The following is an 18,604-nucleotide window of genomic DNA, read 5'->3' on the forward strand; positions in this document are numbered from 1 at the left end:
ATTATATTCATATAATGCCATCTACAGCAATAAAAATTAATGAATAAACCTGCATAAAAACAATTAAAATTCTTATAAATGTCACATTGAAAAAAACCAGGCCCAATATAATTCATATAATATTATATTCAAAATAAGACAAAATTAGTCTCTGGTATTTGAATTCAATATTGTAGAGATTCTTTTTTTTATTTTATTTTTATTTTTTGACAGGCAGAGTGGACAGTGAGAGAGAGAGAGACAGAGAGAAAGGTCTTCCTTTGCCGTTGGTTCACCCTCCAATGGCTGCCGCAGCTGGCGCATCTCGCTGATCCGAAGGCAGGAGCCAGGTGCCTTTCCTGGTCTCCCATGGGGTGCAGGGCCCAAGGACTTCTTGGGCCATCTTCCACTGCACTCCCGGGCCACAGCAGAGAGCTGGCCTTGAAGAGGGGCAACCGGGACAGAATCTGGCGCCCCGACCAGGACTAGAACCTGGTGTGCCAGCGCCGCAAGGTGGAGGATTAGCCTAGTGAGCTGCGGCGCTGGCTAATGTACAGATTCTTTTTTTTTTTTTTTTTTTTTTTTGACAGGCAGAGTGGATAGTGAGAGAGAGAGACAGAGAGAAAGGTCTTCCTTTGCCGTTCGTTCACCCTCCAATGGCCACCACGGCTGGCACGCTGTGGCCGGCGCACCGCGCTGATCCGATGGCAGGAGCCAGGTGCTTCTCCTGGTCTCCCATGGGGTGCACGGCCCAAGCACTTGGCCCATCCTCCACTGCACTCCCTGGCCACAGCAGAGAGCTGGCCTGGAAGAGGGGCAACTGGGACAGAATCTGGCACCCCGACTGGAACTAGAACCTGGTGTGCCGGCGCCGCAAGGTGGAGGGTTAGCCTATTGAGCCATGGCGCTGACCCAATGTACAGATTCTCATGTAAAGACAGAATGGTTGTGTTTGGGAGGGTCATGAAGTGGGTCTTTGGGACTGATCATATGGTATTATATGGTGAAGTTTATTTTCTGACTTTTCATGCTATAATACATTGTGATATATACACTTTCCTATATATGTATAATATATATTATACTTCTAGAAGATTAAAATGATGTATTAGAGATAGTTTTTTTTCAGAACTATGTTGGTATTATTACTTTGAAAAGATCTTTCCAATACAAAACTGTGATAAATGTTAGAAAGAAATAAATATTAGCAATATTCCCAGATATGTACGGAATGTGAGGGACAGCTCCAAGGATTAGAAAAGTAAGTAAGGGACAACCCCAGTGACTAGCAAAACTGAGAAGATGAACACTGGAATAGCAAGCGAGGCAATGACAGCTTTGGCCCTGAACACATATCTGACGACTTCATTAACATCAAAAGGGCACGGGTTTTAACATAGAAAGGAGACCTGACCTTGTCCCTCCCACAGGCGGGACCTTTGAAACTGACACTTCACAAAAGCAAGGTTCCTCAAAGAGGAGATGCACTAACAGGCAGAGATTTGTGGACAAACGGTGACAACAAGGAAGCCTGTCATGCTCTGGGGAGGAAAAAACGAATTCTTTCCCAAAGATATGAAACGATATCTTCAAAGATTTTGGAATGTTCACCTATGTCGAGTACAATACTTATGCTGAGGGAGCTATGGTGTATAAGATTTGGGGCAATTTAACAGGTAGAATAAAACCCCACAGTCTATCTCCTCGCTTTGAAGCATTTCCTACTTTCCCGGTGAGGAACGTCTTTGGGAACAAACTCCACACACTGATCCACACTCAGGAAAGTATTTCAGCAGGGAGCCGGGAGTCACCCTGTAGCCACCACCCGCACCCACCGCAAGCCTCCTTGTCGTATCTTCTGAATTATCTTCTCTGTTCCTTCAAGTGCTTGGTCTGACTGCACCATCTCTGTGTGACTTCAGGAAGCTCCAGGGCCCCAGTGTGTTTGACCCAGCTCTTTTTGGACTGTTTGGATAGTTATGTGATATTCTTTAAAGAGTGTATTTTTAGGAATAACATCACAATTTTCTAATTTTATCTGGAGTTCAGCCGTCTCTGCAGTATATTAAGTGCTCGCCTAAGCAACTCGCTTCGAAGCTAATAATAAAAACCAGAGAATTCCGTTCTGGACAAGCTTATCCCCCAGAATCTCTCATTCTCATGACGCTGCAGCTGTCCTAGTTTTTCAAACCCACTGCCCAAGCAGGCTTTTATAAAGTGTCCTCCAGAAGGCTGGAGTGAGTTCTGGAACTGACATTCAATTCGCTGCACCATTTAAAGAGCAAAGGAGCATTACCTGACAGCACATTTCACGATCTCCAGTCATGACCTGGCATTTGTGGGCCAGGGAAGGGAGGGCAGTGAATCAAAGGGCAACAGCAGACGCCATGCATGTCCTTTTCATAGAAATACAGTTCTCTAGGCTGCAAACTCAGTGATAGCCTAACATAATTGCTCCAGCCAAAGTTAATCTTCTCTTCCTTTGAATTACCACTTCAGCAATCTCTCATAATATTTATCACGTTTTTTGTGTAATTGTAGTTACAGTATAGTACAAAGTGATGAAATGCTGAACTGGTGGTATTAGTTATTCCCCAAAATAGCACTGTGTCCTCATAAAGTAAGGCCTCCATAAATCTCAGCCCAATTTATGGACTAATTCTATCTTGCCACTCTCATAGAAATTATATCACTAAAAGATAAAGACATTGGTCTGACATGATTTGTTTTTAGTGAACCTAGGATGGTAACTAATCTTCATTTAATTTTCCATCTGCTTTTACAAGACTTCCATGATCATCTGTTATGTGATTTTTGTTGGTTTTGATTTTAAGGTGTCCTACCTTGAGTTTCCTAATTTTGGTAAGGTTTGAGTTATGAAATGCTAAGAATTAGAATATTTAGCTATTTCTGGTACTGAAGTAACACTTCCATTGACTATAATTCCAACTTTCTGAGAACACACATTTTGAATCTCAGATTTCTTCCTATTAATAGACTTAGGTTTAGAAAAACAAATAATTAAAACTGAATATTCCCTATGTAGTTTCTATGATCTTACTTTTTTTTAGTTAACACATAAAAATTGTACATATTTATGGGATGTAGTGAGATATTTCAATACAGGTATAAAATACACACTGGTCAAAAATGGTAATTACCGTTTCCATCTCCTTAGTTTTTCTTTCTATTTGGAAGCATTGAGCTCCTCTCTTCTAGTTTGTCCTAAAAGATCTCATACGTTATTGTGAAGTGTAATCTCACTGCGTGCTACTGCTACTCCCCCAACTTGTGTTTTGATAGTCATTATTCAACTCCACCCTATTCCCCCACACCACCTTTCCAGCCTTTAGTGATTACAGTCTACCTTCACATTGACTATTTTTAGCTTCCATAGATGACAGAGAACGTTTGGTATTTATTTGTGTCTGGTTTATTTGGTTTAATGTAATGTCCTTCATTTTGCTGTGAATGTTGGAATTCCATTCTTTTTATGGCTGAATGATATGCCATTATGTACGTATACCACATTATCTTTATGCATTTATCAGTTGAAGGATACTCAGGCTTGTTTTATACCTTTGCTATTGTGAATAGTTCTGTGATCAGCATGGAAGTACAGGTAATACAGGTAATCTCGTGTGTCGGTTTTATTTCTTCGGATATGCACCCGGAAGTGGGTGAGCTGGAGCAGATGGCAGATCTGCTTTCATTTTTTAAAGGAACCTCCATACTGCTCTCCATAATGGCTGTGTTAATTCACTCTCCTGCCATCAGTGTATAAGGGAAAGTTCCCTTTACTCCATACCCTCACCAGAATTTATTACTTTTTGCTTTTTTGATAGCAGCCATCTTGACTAAGGTAAGATATCTCACTGTGGTTTTGATTTACATTTCCCTGATGAATAGTTACTGAGCATTTTTCGTGTACTTGTGGGTCATTTGTATTCTTTCTTTTGAGAAATATCTATTCAGATCATTTGCTCATTGTTTCAATTAGATTGTTTCTTGCCATTTGGTTAAGTTCATTATGTCTTCTGGATATTAATCCGTGGTCAGATGGTTGGCTTACAATTTTATTCCATTCTGTAGGTTATCTCTTCACTCCATTGATTGTATTGCATTGATTATTTTCTTTGCTGTCCAAATATTAGTCAGAAATAATGCCATTTGTCTAGTTTTGCTTTTGTTGCCAGTTCTTTTGAGACCTTATCTAAAAAAAATCCTTTCTTCATTGCCTAGATTGATACCTTGAAATATTTTCTTCTACTGGTTTCAAATTTTGGGGGCTTATACTTTGTTCCTTGATCCATTTTGAATGCATTTTCATATTTGGTAAGAGATACAGGTCAGATTCCATTCTTCTGCAAATCTTTATTGAAGCAGCTGTCTTTTATCCAATGTAATGTATGTCATCTTCATCAAGAATCAGTTGACTATAGGTGCATGGAATTATTTCTTGGATCTCTATTCTACTTCATTGGTTGATGGGTCAATTTATGTCAATATCATTCTGCCTCAGTCACTATGCTCCCAAGAGTATGTCTTAAGATTGAATATTGTGATAGTTTCATCTTGTTGTTGAGATTGCTTTGACTTTTGGGGATCATTTTTGCTTTCATGTGATTTTCTTTGTTGTTGTTTGAAAGGCAGAGAAAGAGAACTTTCACTCACTGGTTGACTCCCCAAATGCCAACAACACCTAGGCACGGGCCAAGCCGAAGCCACGAGTGGGAATTCAACCCAGATATCCCACATAGGTGACATCACGTATTGCCTTTCATGGGGCACTTTGGCAGGAAGCTGTAATCAGAACTATAACCAAATCCAGGTCACATCTTAATTGCTGTGCCAAACGACTCTCCCCGACTATGATTTTTACAATTGCTTTCTAGTTCTGTAAAGTCATTGAATCTATTTGGATGGAAATTGCACTGAGTATGTAAATATCTTTGGACACATGGACATTTTAAATTCTTCCAATCTATGATCATGGGAAATCTCCATTTTCTTACATCTTTTTCAATTTCTTCCATCAGTGTTGTAATTTTCACTGTAGAAATCTTTTACTTTTCTGGTCACATTTTCTGGTCACATTTATTTCTACGTTTTTTTTTTTTTATAGCAATGAGGAATGGAATTGCTTTTATGATTTCTTTCTCAGCAAGTTCATTATTGGTGTATAAAATGCGACAGTTTTGTATATTGGTTTTGTATTCTGCAACTTTACTCAATTCCTTTTGCAGTTCTAGTTGTCTTTTGGTGGAGTTTAAGAATATTCTACGTATGGAATCATGTTATCTGCATTTCTTCCTTCCTTCCCTCCTTCCTTCCTTTCTCCCCTTTCCCTCCTTCCTTCATTCCTTTCTTCTTACTTGGATGCCTTCTCTTTCATTCTCAACTAATTATGGCTCACACTTCCAATATTACTTTTTTGAATAACAATGGTGAAATAAACATCTTTGGCTTGTATCAAATCATAGAGCAAGCACTGTCAGTTCTCCTCTGTCATCTATGATTTTGTTTGTGTCTTCTCTCTTTTTTTCTTGTAACATCTAACTAAAGGTTTGCCATTTTTCTCTTAAAACAATGCCAACCAACTCCTCATTTTAGTAATATTTTGCATTGTTCTTAGCCTCTAACTTATTCCTGTTCTCACCTTTGTTATTCTTTCCTGCTACTAATTTTGGGGTTGGGTTTGTTCTTGTTTTTCTAGTTTGTTGAGATGCATCCTTAGCTTGTTTATTTGAAGTATTTCTCACTTTATGTATATGCCTATTGATATAAATATCCCTGCTTCAACTGTGTTCCCTAACTTTTGGTATGTGTCATTTAATTTTCATTTGTTTCAATTTTTTTAATTTCCTTTTTAATTTGCCACTTTTTCATATTTCTTGTGTCCATACATTGATATTTATATATCTGGAAAATCAGTTGTCTCTGCCAATTTTTTTAGCTTTTATTTAATAAATATAAATTTCCAAAGTATAACTTTCGGATTCTAGCGGCTTTTTCCGCCCATAACCTCCCTCCTACCCGCAACCATCCCATCTCCCACTCCCTCTCCCATCCCATTCACATCAAGATTCATTTCAACAGTTTGCATCCACACAGAAACATAAAGTATAAAGTACTGTTTGAGTACTAGTTATACCGTTAATTCACATAGTATAACACATTAAGGACAGAGATCCTGCATGGGGAGTAAATGCACAGTGACTCCTGTTGTTGATTCTTTTCTTTCTTTCTTTCTTTCTTTCTTTCTTTCTTTCTTTCTTTCTTTTTTTTTTTTTTTTTTGGAGAGAGAGAGAAAGGTCTAACTTCCATTGGTTCACCCTCCACTTTGCCTTTGCCACCACGGCTGGCGCGCTGCGCTGATCCGAAGCCAGGAGCCAGGTGCCTCCTCCTGGTCTCCCATGCAGGTGCAGGGCCTAAGCACTTGGGCCATCCTCCACTGCCCTCCTGGGCCACAGCAGAGATCTGGACTGGAAAAGGAGCAACCAGGACAGAATCCAGCACCCTGACCAGGACTAGAAACCAGGGTGCCCGTGCTGCAGGCGGAGGATTAGCACAGTGAACCGCGGCCCGACCTCCAGTTGTTGATTTAACAATTGACACATTTGTTTATGGTATCAGTAATCACCCGAGGCTCTTGTCATGAGTTGCCAAGGCTATGGAAGCCTCTTGAGTTCACCAACTCCGATCTTACTCCGACAGGGTCATAGTCAAATTGGAAGTTCTCTCCTCCCTTCAGATAAAGGCACCTCCTTCTTTGATGGCCCATTCTTTCCACTGGGATCTCACTCACAGAGATCTTTCATTTAGGTTTTTTTTTTTTTTTTTTTTTTTTTTTTTTTTTTTTTTTTTTTTTTCCACAGTGTCTTGGCTTTCCATGCCTGAAATACTCTCATGGGCTTTTTAGCCATATCAGAATGTCTTAGGGTCTGATTCTGAGGCCAGAGTGCTCTTTAGGACATCGGCCATTCTATGAGTCTGCTGTGTATCCTGCTTCCCGTGTTGGATTGTTCTCTCCTTTTTTAATTCTATCAGTTAGTATTAGCAGACACCAGTCTTGTTTATGTAATCCCTTCAACACTTAATCCTATCATTGTGATCAATTATGAACTGAAACTGATCACTTTGACCAGTGAGATGGCATTGGTGCATGCCACCTTGATGGGATTGAATCGGAATCCCCCGACATGTTTCTAACTCTCCCATTAGAGTTAAGTCCGAGTGAGCATGCACCAAACTGTACATCTCCTCCTTTTCTTATCCCGCTCTGATATTTAACAGGGATCACTTTTCAGTTAAACACCTACAAATAATTGTGTGCTAATTAAAGAGTTCAGCCCTTGTCCTGACTGTCGAAAAACAACTTACTATTTTATTCCTCTTAGTATTTTTTGTTCTACTTAATACCATTGGTCTCTGCCAATCTTACAAGTTGCTGTCTTAGTAGAAGACATTCCCCAGAGGATGCTTCTTAGCATGTCAAGTGGCTGAGCTTCACTGCCTCTGGTTCCAGTGTTCACCACGTAGTTACCGTATGGCTTCCTCAGCTATAATTAATCACTCTGGATAGTGTGCATTTGGTTACAGGTTCAGAAAGCCCATGCATCTCTGAAGGGTTTGCAGGGGTGTGGGCATTCTAGTGGCTCAGGTAGGTATGATACACACAGTAATGGGGTGAAGTGCCCACTGTGTGACCATTCCACCAATGGGAGTTGTGCCGAGTCATAAGCACAGTGGATGCAGCCACAGAAACTGCCAAGTTCCATTTTTGGCAGGGACCTCTGGTAGTGGCAGCATGAGTGACAGCAGCAGCAAGGGGGGTTCGATACATAGAGGATATTTTCCAGGGACCTACATGGATGAGCAACATTAGTGGGGGAGGGGGGAGGTCATTCTGCTTTCATAAATGGCAATGCTGATACTGATACTATAAACTATGAGGTATGTGTCTCTAGGCCCCACTTTGGCAAGAGAGATCAGTAGAGTTGTGTCCTGAACCGCACCCACCCCAGTGGTGCCTGCCAGCTAGCAGCAGCCAGTGGCACAAAGCATGAGAGGGGAAAATGCCTTGATTCCTCAGGTCTTGGGGTGGCCTCCTCCACCGTGCTGAACCCCTTGTCACTCATAGGGCAGAGTACTGCATGTACTTGGGTATGAGGTCACAGCTGCACTGCTGGGTCTAATTGGATTCATAAGCCTTTTGTGTAGGTGTGATAGGATATTTGTGGGGCACCATGGATGGAGATGTGCAGGGGCTTCTAGTCCCCGTGGCAGCTTGAATGCCAGTAGTGGCTCTGTTCTTGGGATGCCACCTGGGCTCTGGGGATTTGGAAGGAGACAATGTGAAACTCCTGGCATCTCTTCTAGCTGGGCTCCGAGTCTGTAATGACAATGGACCTCGCCTTAGCAGGGATGGCTGGCATTTGTGGAGATGGGGTTCTCTTGGGGCTCTCCCATTTACCCTTTCCCCTGAAGCAGAGAATCTGTCCCAGCTGAGCTTGCACATATTGGTGCACTTTTTTCTTCTCTCTATGCAGCCATCTCAGATCTTTTGCAAGGCTTCTGTCCCTCAACCATTCACCTTGAAATGCAGCTGTTTGATTTGTTGTTGTGGTTCTTCTTATTGAAGGAGACAAGGGAGCATCCCTTTCCAGTCATCTTGGAATCCCTGCTATATGATTATTTTTTATTGAATTGGATTCAAATATTCATTGAAAATAGCTTTCTTTGGTGGACAAAAAGAAACAAAAACAGTATTGACTACTTTTACAATTTATCAGTAGCACTGGGGTTTTGGTAAACACTGGATATACTTATGTTAAACAAATAAAATGCATCTTCAAATGGTAAGCTACCTGCCCATTTTTCATTCAATGAATGTCTTAAAAAGAACTGTAAAATATATAAGTTCCCTACTTTTGACATTGTTTTCAGAGAAAAAGTAATTTGTTTTCTCTAAAACCTTAGATACTACTCAAATAATTTTAATTCATTCTTGTTGTATATACACAATTGCATACTGCACTTTAAATTTTTTACATCTAAGTTTCTCAGACAGCCCCCACACAGCTCAGCCCTCCAATCTTGATCCTCCTTGAAGAGCACTTTTGGAGAAAAACCAGAACACTGCAGACCTAACTCATGAATAATTCATGTTGTACAACTTCAACCTGACCCTGGCTGGCTCTCAGTGATTCTTCTATTCAACTTTCATTGATTTTATGGAGAAAACTGAGGCCACATACACTCTCCTCTTCACACCCAAGAATCAATGTCCCTACATTTATATGACTTCCAGACTCAGAGAAAGAATAAAACTATTATTATAAGCATAGACTTAGAGAGCTGCAGGAAACTTTGAAGGTCATTTAGTCTAAGCCTTTTCCTTTTACAGCTGACAAAACCTAAAGCCAAGAAAGATGAAGAGAAGAAACTCAGATACACATGGATGTCTACTCCATCATCTGTTGATTTCATTCTTTTCTTAAAAAAAGAAGAAAAATCTTGTTATTTATTTCTATTCTTTGCTGTCTTTACAAGATGCAGCTTTATCATCTATCTCTTCCTCCTTTAATATATGCTCAATGCATTCCTTTGAACAGGAAGTTTTTGCTCATTCTGTGTCAGAAACGTGTTACACTCTAAGCAAGATAAAACCAGATTAACAGTTGCTTTCAACAGTAACGTTTATTTTTCTCACAACACAGGCAGCCTGAAGTTACAGGGCCACGCACGTAGGTCGGCAGCTGAAAGGGGATGAGACAGGTTTCTCTGTAATTACTCAGTTTTTTCCTCATGGTCGAAAGAAGACAGGCTGAGCTTTAGGCATCAGAGGTATTCAATGCAAAAGCAAAAAGTTAAAGACAAAGCAACAGTTATAGTTGCACCCTTTACCAGAAAGCACAATTTTCCTGCAAATACCGCTCAAAAATCTTCCCCTCGTGTGCTACTGGAAACACAGCCTTCGGGGGGCCGGCATTTGGCCTAGCAGTAAAGCTGCTGTTCACAACACCCGTATCCATAAAGGAGAGCCTGGGTTTGAGTCCTGGCTCTGCTTCCAATTCCGTTCCTTTCCTGGGAGGCAGCAGATGACAGCAAGGAGTTAGGTCCTCGCCACCAATGGGGGAGACATAAAGTTCCTGGCTGCCTGCTTTGGCCTGCCCCAGTCAACAACTGTTGCAGGCATTTGTGGAAGAGAATCAGAGGATTCCTTTCTCTCCCTTTGTCTTTTAAACAAATAAAAATAATTAAATGTATTTTTAATGGGAAATATACCTTGTGGCCCTGCTGGATGCAGTCTGGGAACGATAGTGGGTTTTGCTTGCTTGTGTGTTTTTAATAACATTGCTGCCTCTGCACAATCAGGACCTTGTCAGTAAGGAATAAAATAGAACATAGAACGTAACCGTGACCACCTTGTAACTGAGTCCTCAACAGAGCGTCCGCCCTCCTTGCCCTGGCCTACAGGACAAGGGCCTTCAAGGACCTGCCTCTGCTCACCTTGCCAACTGCATTTTCTGCTACCTTTTGCCTTTCACGAACACCCTCCTCATTTCCTGTCAGTGATCAGGGATTGCTTTTTCTTCACAACGATGGTTGCAGTTGGAAAATATTCACATTTTGTTTGCGTTTGTTGTTGCTTATCTCCACTCTTAGATGCTGGCATTGCTCATTCATTTCATGCACTCTTCCAGCAGATAGTTGTTGGCAACAGCGTTGTACCAATCCCTATCCCAGATGCAAGTGACAGCAGTGAACAAGACAAAAAGACCCTGATCTCATAAGGTTCACATTCTAGTTAGAGAGACAAATAATAAACAATTTAAGTGATGAACATTTATCTTGCTTTCTATTATATCTCTGGAAACTATCATAGTTCATGGCACGTAATAAGTATTCATTGAATGAATTATAATTGAATACATATGCTGAAAATATAGCCCTTATCCTTTTTCGATTTTACTACCTCTTCCTGAATGTATTTGTAAGTAGCTATAGTGGGTTTAGTTCCATTTTTAAAGATAGATTTATTTGTTTATTTGAAAAGGTGAAGGGAGGAAAGAGTGATAGAGAGGAAGAAAGAGATCTTCCATCCACCGGTACACCCCCCAATGCCCTGCAACCACTGGGGCTTGGCCAGCCTGTGCCAGGCTAAAGCCAGGAGCTGGAACTCCATCCAGGTCTCCCACATGGGTAGCAGCGGTCCAAGTAATGGGGCCATCTTCCACTGCCTTTCCAGGGACATTAGTAGGACACTGGATCAAAAGCATAGCAGCCCTGACTTGAACCAGCACACCAATATGGCATGCCACAAGCAAGCAGGGGCCCAGCCTGCTACACCACAATGCCAGCCCATAGAATACGTTTTGTTAAAAGTAGGAGAATCATGATTTACCACGATCACTTTTATGCCTGCAACTGGGATTGAAGAGCAGTAACAACCAAAATTGAGTAATTGGTTTGGGAATAATCTTTAAATAATTGAGGCAACTTATAAATTACTTGTTTAAAATATTTAGATGACAGATTTAATGAAAAGGAATTCATGCTCTCTAAATTTCTATCATAATTTTTCCTTTGAATCAATAAGAAAATTGGAGTGACAATGGAACACACTAAAATAAACCAAAAGAGAACATCAGTGATATAAAGAAAATCAAGAAACAATACCAGAGAAGATTTTAGAATCTACCCACTATTATTTCAACCAATCCAAGGGAAGAAATTATGAGTCATATCTATTTTAAGTCACATTTTTTCCACTAGCAAGTTATTTTTACCATTCGATCATTTAAAACATAAATAAAATTTGTATTCACTAGTGACAAATGTTGTTCCTACCATAAGGAGGATATACAAGTGATATTTTAGGAAAGATGACAATAAAAGGCATTAGGTGGATAAATGGGGTGGTTCAGCAAAAAAAAAAAAAAAAAAAAAAAAAAACCACATTGGTTGTGAATTACAAATTATAATGTGGGTTCTAACATAAAGTTCCTCAACACGCCTCAGGATCCTGCTGCTGTGTAGAGTAGAAACAGAACGGTCCTCAGACTCATTCAACTCCAAGTCTCAATTTCTTCATCTGTAAATTTAGGGAAATAATACTTTGATCACACGATTGCTGTAACTGACAATGAGAACGCACCATGCACACTGTAATCTACTGAGCAAGAATTTGTTGATATATTTGTGCGTGTGTAACTCTAACCCACTGAAATTATGTCCTGATCTTGTATTATTATTTTTTTCTCTGATTAGGCTATGGTTACTCATCCAAAATAGGCTGTAATTTTTGTTTTATTTATTTATTTATTGAAATGCAAGGAAACAGAGATAGAGAGATCTCTCCCTTGCTCCGGTTTGGTCCCTGAATGCTCACAACAATCAGAGCTGGGACAGTAACTCAATAAAATCTATTGACGTCATCACCAAGTATGCATTAGCAAGAAGCAGGACTCAGAAGGGATGCTAGGACTTCAGCACAGTCTCTCCGATATGGGATATGGACACCCCAAGCAGCATCGTAACTCTTGTGCCAAACACTCCCCCACTTGTGTTTTTAATGCATTAAACACTCTCTCATATTCATCGCAAGAGTTAAATATATTAACCAAGTATGTGAAAAATAAGTTTACTTTGTTCAACGGGACTGAAACTCTCCTTTTGGAGTGTTCTGTAAATTCCCTGCAGTTGGTATGCTGGTAGAATGACAAATTACTTGATAAAACTCACAGTTCTAAGTATTTAAGTCCATCCTCATACCACATATATTTTTATATAATGTATATACATTCACTTTTATATATTTATCTTAATTAAATATTTGCTTATAAGAATATCTCACATTGAGCTTCATATGATACTCCTACCTTGTGATTACATACATACATTGTGCTGGCATACCAAAAGCAATGCTATTTCTTCACTACTTGATCCATTGCTGAAATCGCCAGCCATAGTATATGCACTGTCTATAAAGACCAACAGTGTTTCTACACAATCAGACCTTTTAAAGATATTCACATTCTCTATTCCACAAATTCTTGTTTGAGGAAGTTTGGTCTCTACTACATGTGACCTTACAAATGTTATTTACGTGCAGAGAAAATCTGTCTAGCAGCTACAGTTTCAGAGTGAATAATTCGGTCAGATATGTTTCCACAGGTCTTTCCTGTTTTGAAAAATGGAGGAGGAGAAAAGGAGGTGGCTAAACTGACTAGAAATAGCGTGTGCCAATTCTGTGGAATGAGTCACAAGTTTCTGAAAATACTAATCAGCAAATCTATAATTTCAATCACACATGCTGAATATCAATTGTATGTTTGCTTCATTTTCTCTGGTATAAATGTGTGAATGATGTCGTGCTCTTTGAGATAAAATATGCTTCATCCCAGAAAATATATTCCCATCTTGATCTTTCATTCCCAGAAGGGATGAATGTACACATCTGGGCCACTTTCCCTATCATAGAGAGAAAAGGAAGAAAAGCATTTTCTTCTCTCCTATCGTCTAGATATATGTAGATGCTGGTGTAATTATATAGATACACATATAAATATACACTTATACATTTCCATAATTCCTGCTACTTTTCTCTCTTCTTGTTGAATCCAGTGTTTATCATACAGATTCCACCTTTAGATACTATTTGTTCACTATGTAACATGCTTTGCGGACTACACATATGTTCAGCTATATTCTGCCCCCTGGAGGCTGACACTGACCTGTTTACTTAAACCAACCTAGTGCTGGCAGTGAGCCCAGAGTACAGGGCACATAGCAACTAGACATTCTTCTAGACCATGATTGAGGATAAACATTTCAAACACTTGGAATAGAGTTTAGACATTCTGATCTCTCATACATTTAGTTTCACTCTGCTCTTTGAAAAAATGGGATAGGAGCAATTTCAGAATATCATTCTCTCTCTGCTCAATTCTGCACCTCTATATGTAACCAAAATTTGGGCATGATCCACAGTATCAGAACACATGGGATGAATGTGAGAAAGGGGCTTTTTTATTTCTAAATATAAAAAACTATAGATTTAAACTCCACAGAAATTACTATCATTGTATGTGAGATATAATAAACTAAAAATATTTGATGGATATTTTCTTCCTCCAAGGAACATTTGCCATTCCATAGCATGATTTGGGAGTGCATGTATTCAAATAAGAGGGTGCAAGAATCAGAACCACTGAATATTCTCAAGACATGAAACAAAACTAGGCAGGGTGGCATTTGACACCATGGTTAAGCCACCACTTGGGAGTGCCTCTGTCTTTTCTGGTTCTGCTCCTGATTCCAGGTTCCTGCTACTGTGTTCTCTGGCAGGTAGCAGGAGACCCTGATGGAGTTTCTGGCTCCTGACCTCAGCCTAATTCAACCCTGGCTGTTGCCAGCATTTGGTGAGTGAACTGGTGCATTGAGATTCTCTCTCTCTCATACATTAAATAATTAAATGAGAATTTGAGAAAAAGGACTCACTATCCAAGGTGGGGCCTCTTTTTATGAAAACCAGAGTGTCATATCAGAAGGTATTCTCTCTACTTTCAGGGAGCACTGAATATAATCAACATCAAAGGTCATTTTTCACCCCATTAATCACATTTCTTTACAACGAAAATCAACTTTGTTAACAAGCACAACTTCTTATGCAAATACTCATAATTTTCATCTTCTACAACCTTAAAATTAGTTTTCCATTGTATTTAACTTGATTTTTGTCGTTCCTGCGTCCAAAGAATACCAAGGAAAGATATCTCCATAATTCATTTGTGCATTTCAGCTTCTTCAGATTTCTTCTGAAAACCCTCATCATCACAAACACATGGAAAATCATTTATTTTCTCTGAATTTCAGTAGTTTTTTATAATGAGGTTATACTAAAACCTGCGATAATAATTTCTACTTTTTCTTACACTTTCATTCAATTTCTCAAGACAGTAATTGATGCTGAAAATAGTGACAGAATACTTTAGTTTCACAAACAGTTGGAGAATCGCATTGCCTTATTAAAAGTAATTCAAAAGGAAGAAATCATATGGTGCTATGGAAAACCCATAAGCTTGGAGGAATATTCTACGAACTTAGTTAATGGAAACACATAAAATCACTTTATCTTTCTGGTTCTGTCCCACTTTAGGAATGTATTGAAATGATATTTTACAAACTCTAAATCTCCACAGCACACCTAACATGGGCCTAAAAATATCCAAAGTATTATGAGAATGAAGCAAAATAACAGGGTGACATTTGCCTTCAATGTTCTTAGGTATTAATTTCTACATGAGTTTACATATATCCAAAAAATGATAAAAATTAATTAAGAGTTAAAATTAGAAGAAAAGAAGCATGCTGTGGAGATAAACAGACATGTGCTAGAATCTTTTGGTAAAATATTGTGTAAGATATGTATCCTATGGTATGTGGAAGACTGAATCAAATCCCTTCAGGTTTGGGGGGGCAGAAATTGTTACAAATGTTCATAGATGGGTGAGAATTGCAGGTAAAACAAAAGCATTTGTAGAGGCATGGCCCCCTTTCACTGTGCACTTTGGAGCTCCCCATTTGTGATTAACATACTCCACCACACGCTTCTCTACATGATCACACAGTCTATTCCATAAATCAAACTGCACTTTCCCTGTGGGTGTGGCTTCAGTTGCAACATTCTCAAGTTGAGATAATTTTCTCTTATTTTCTAAACAGCACACAAAGACTACATGATGCTGAATTCCTATTGATCACTATTTGTGTCTTATCCTCTCTTCCTTCCTTTTTTTTTTTTTTTTTTTTGACAGGCAGAGTGGACAGTGAGAGAGAGAGACAGAGAGAGAAAGGTCTTCCTTTGCCGTTGGTTCACCCTCCAATGGCCGCCGCTGCAGCCGGTGCACCGCGCTGATCCTGGCAGGAGCCAGGAGCCAGGTGCTTTTCCTGGTCTCCCATGGGGTGCAGGGCCCAAGCACCTGGGCCATCCTCCACTGCACTCCCTGGCCATAGCAGAGAGCTGGCCTGGAAGAGGGGCAACCGGGACAGAATCCGGCGCCCCAACCGGGACTAGAACCCGGTGTGCCGGCGCCGCAAGGTGGAGGATTAGCCTATTGAGCCACGGCGCCGGCTTTCCTTCCTTACTTTTTCAAGATCCAAACTCTCCTCGATCTAATGCCCCCTGGGTAAATCCTCTGTAACACCTCTTATTTTTTGCCATATACTGTATTTCCGTCAAGTCTTTCCATTTATGGGATGGGTGTTTCATACAGCAGCTGCTGCTTGGCATATGCACATCCCATGTCAGAGTGCCCTGGTTCGAGTCCTTGCTCTGCTTCCAGTTCCAGCTTCCTGCTAATGTGCACCTCCGTGGGAGACCTGGACTGAGTTCCCAGCTCTTGGCTTTACCCTGGCCCAGCCCTGGCTCTTACATTCATTTCTGAGTGAACCAGGGTATGAAAGATTTCACTGTGTTGCTTTCTCATGCTGTGTCTCTGCCTTTCAAATAAATAGAAAATACATAAAAACTTACTTTTAAAAATGTTATCTCCTTGTACCTTAAAAATGTGCTCACCTGACATGTCCACCCTCCCTTCCTCATCACTTTTCTTCTCTGTCCATCTCACCTCCCATAATGTTTTCTCTAACCTATCTGCTCCCAGAATAATCCACGACCCTACTAACTCCATCTCCTATCACTCCTTGCCTACATTCAGATTTTCTTTATATTTTCCCCCTTCTTGTACCTTTTTAAAACAGATTAAATATCACTTATCTGTTCCCAAATGTCTAAATAAAAAAACTGAAAAGAGATTGAGAAATGAAACAGCTGGATTCCCTTCTTTAACTTTCCATTCATAACTATCAAGAGCAATTAGATATTTTATTACCTGGAACCCCGTATTATGTTAGTAAGTTTTCATCCTCATTTATAATTATTTATCATACTCTAAATTATTTAGCCAAGTAAGTTTATTTACCCTGACAATCAATCTAGAAATAATGGAAAGCTAAAGTATATAAAATTTGTGATTACAAATTTCAAAACACTTTTAAATAACTCATGCAACAAAAATTAACATAAATTAAAATTAAAACCAAATAATTTGTCAAAATACAGCACCTGATCTGTGACTACTTTAAAATTTATAGTATGTGGATGAAATGTTCATTTTTCTTTCTGATATTGTTTGTGGTGATTGTCTATATTCCCACTAAGATAGGGCAGTTTTGGTTTTACTTGTTAAACTTCTTATTTGGTGAAACATTAAGCTTTTTTACTGTAGTGTAAATTTAAAATATGTTATCTCAAAAATTAAAAAAAGAGGGACCAAGAATAGGGAAAGAAGAGGGAGATAGGGAATATTATCATATTCTTAGAACTGTACCTTCAAACGATAGTGAATCTTTTAAAAATGAATTTAAAAGCTTAACAAAATAAAAATCTCAATAAAAATACAGTGCTTTATATTCCATATATATGAAAATGATACGTGAAAAAACTTTATAGCTAAAATACTCACATTTTAACATAAGCAGGTCTTAAACTTAACTAGCTAAATTTCTCATTTAAAAATATTTTTGACTTTAGGAAAAGAAATTCTCAGATATAGTAGAAGAGAAGAAATAACAGATAAAAACAAAGTAAACAAACAAAAATTCAGTTGAGAAATGAGGTCGACTTTTGTTCTTCAAAACAATAAATAAAATAGTAAATATCTTGAAAGTTTCATCAAAGAAAAAAACATAAATAAGTAGAAACACTACTTAAAAGGATTTGAAAACTAGATATGACAGAAGTCAGAAACAAGGCAGATATGTGGAACCCATTCTCAAATAAAAAAAAATTACAGAAGCCAATCTCAAGGGGATCCAAATGTTAGAATTACCAAGCAAAAAGCCTTTAAATCAGCTATTACTAATAATAAGCATAAGGTAAAGGAAAAACATTTGAAATGAAGGAAAAGATTTAAAAATCCATGGAAAATATAAAAAGAAAAATTTTAGAGCATAAAATTTGAAATTTAAAAACTGACTACATACATATCCATGCTGTCCACAGCACTCCATAGACTTAATACAAGACTATCAGAACTCTAGTGGGGAGGCCAGTGCTGTGGTGTAGGCATAGCGGGTGAAGCCTCTGCCTGTAATGTAGGCATCCCATAAGGGCGCCAGTTCAAGACCCGGCTGCTCCACTTCTGATCTGGCTCCCCACTAATGGCCTGGGAAAGCATCAGAAGATGACCCAAATCCCTAGGCCCATGCACCAAGGTGGGAGAACCAAAGGAAGCTCTTGGTTCCTGGCTTTGGCCTGACCCAGCCCAGGTCATTGAGGCCATTTGGTAGTGAACTAGCAGATGGGAGATTTCTCTCTCTGTCTCTCTCCTTCTGTCTCTGTAACTCTCTCAAATAAATCTAAGAAAAAAATAAAACTCTAGTGGTATGTTTCACAGAAATAGAAGAAGAAATCCTAAAATTTATATGGAACCATAGCAGACTCCAAATAGCCAAAGCAATCTTCAGAAATAAGCAAATTCCAGAGGCATCACATTGCCTGATTTCCAATTATATTACAAAGGTAGCTATGTAGATTGTAACAAAATAGAGATTT

This window comes from Oryctolagus cuniculus, chromosome 3 (assembly GCF_964237555.1).
Source record: "Oryctolagus cuniculus chromosome 3, mOryCun1.1, whole genome shotgun sequence".
In the NCBI taxonomy this organism is placed as follows: Eukaryota; Metazoa; Chordata; class Mammalia; order Lagomorpha; family Leporidae; genus Oryctolagus; species Oryctolagus cuniculus.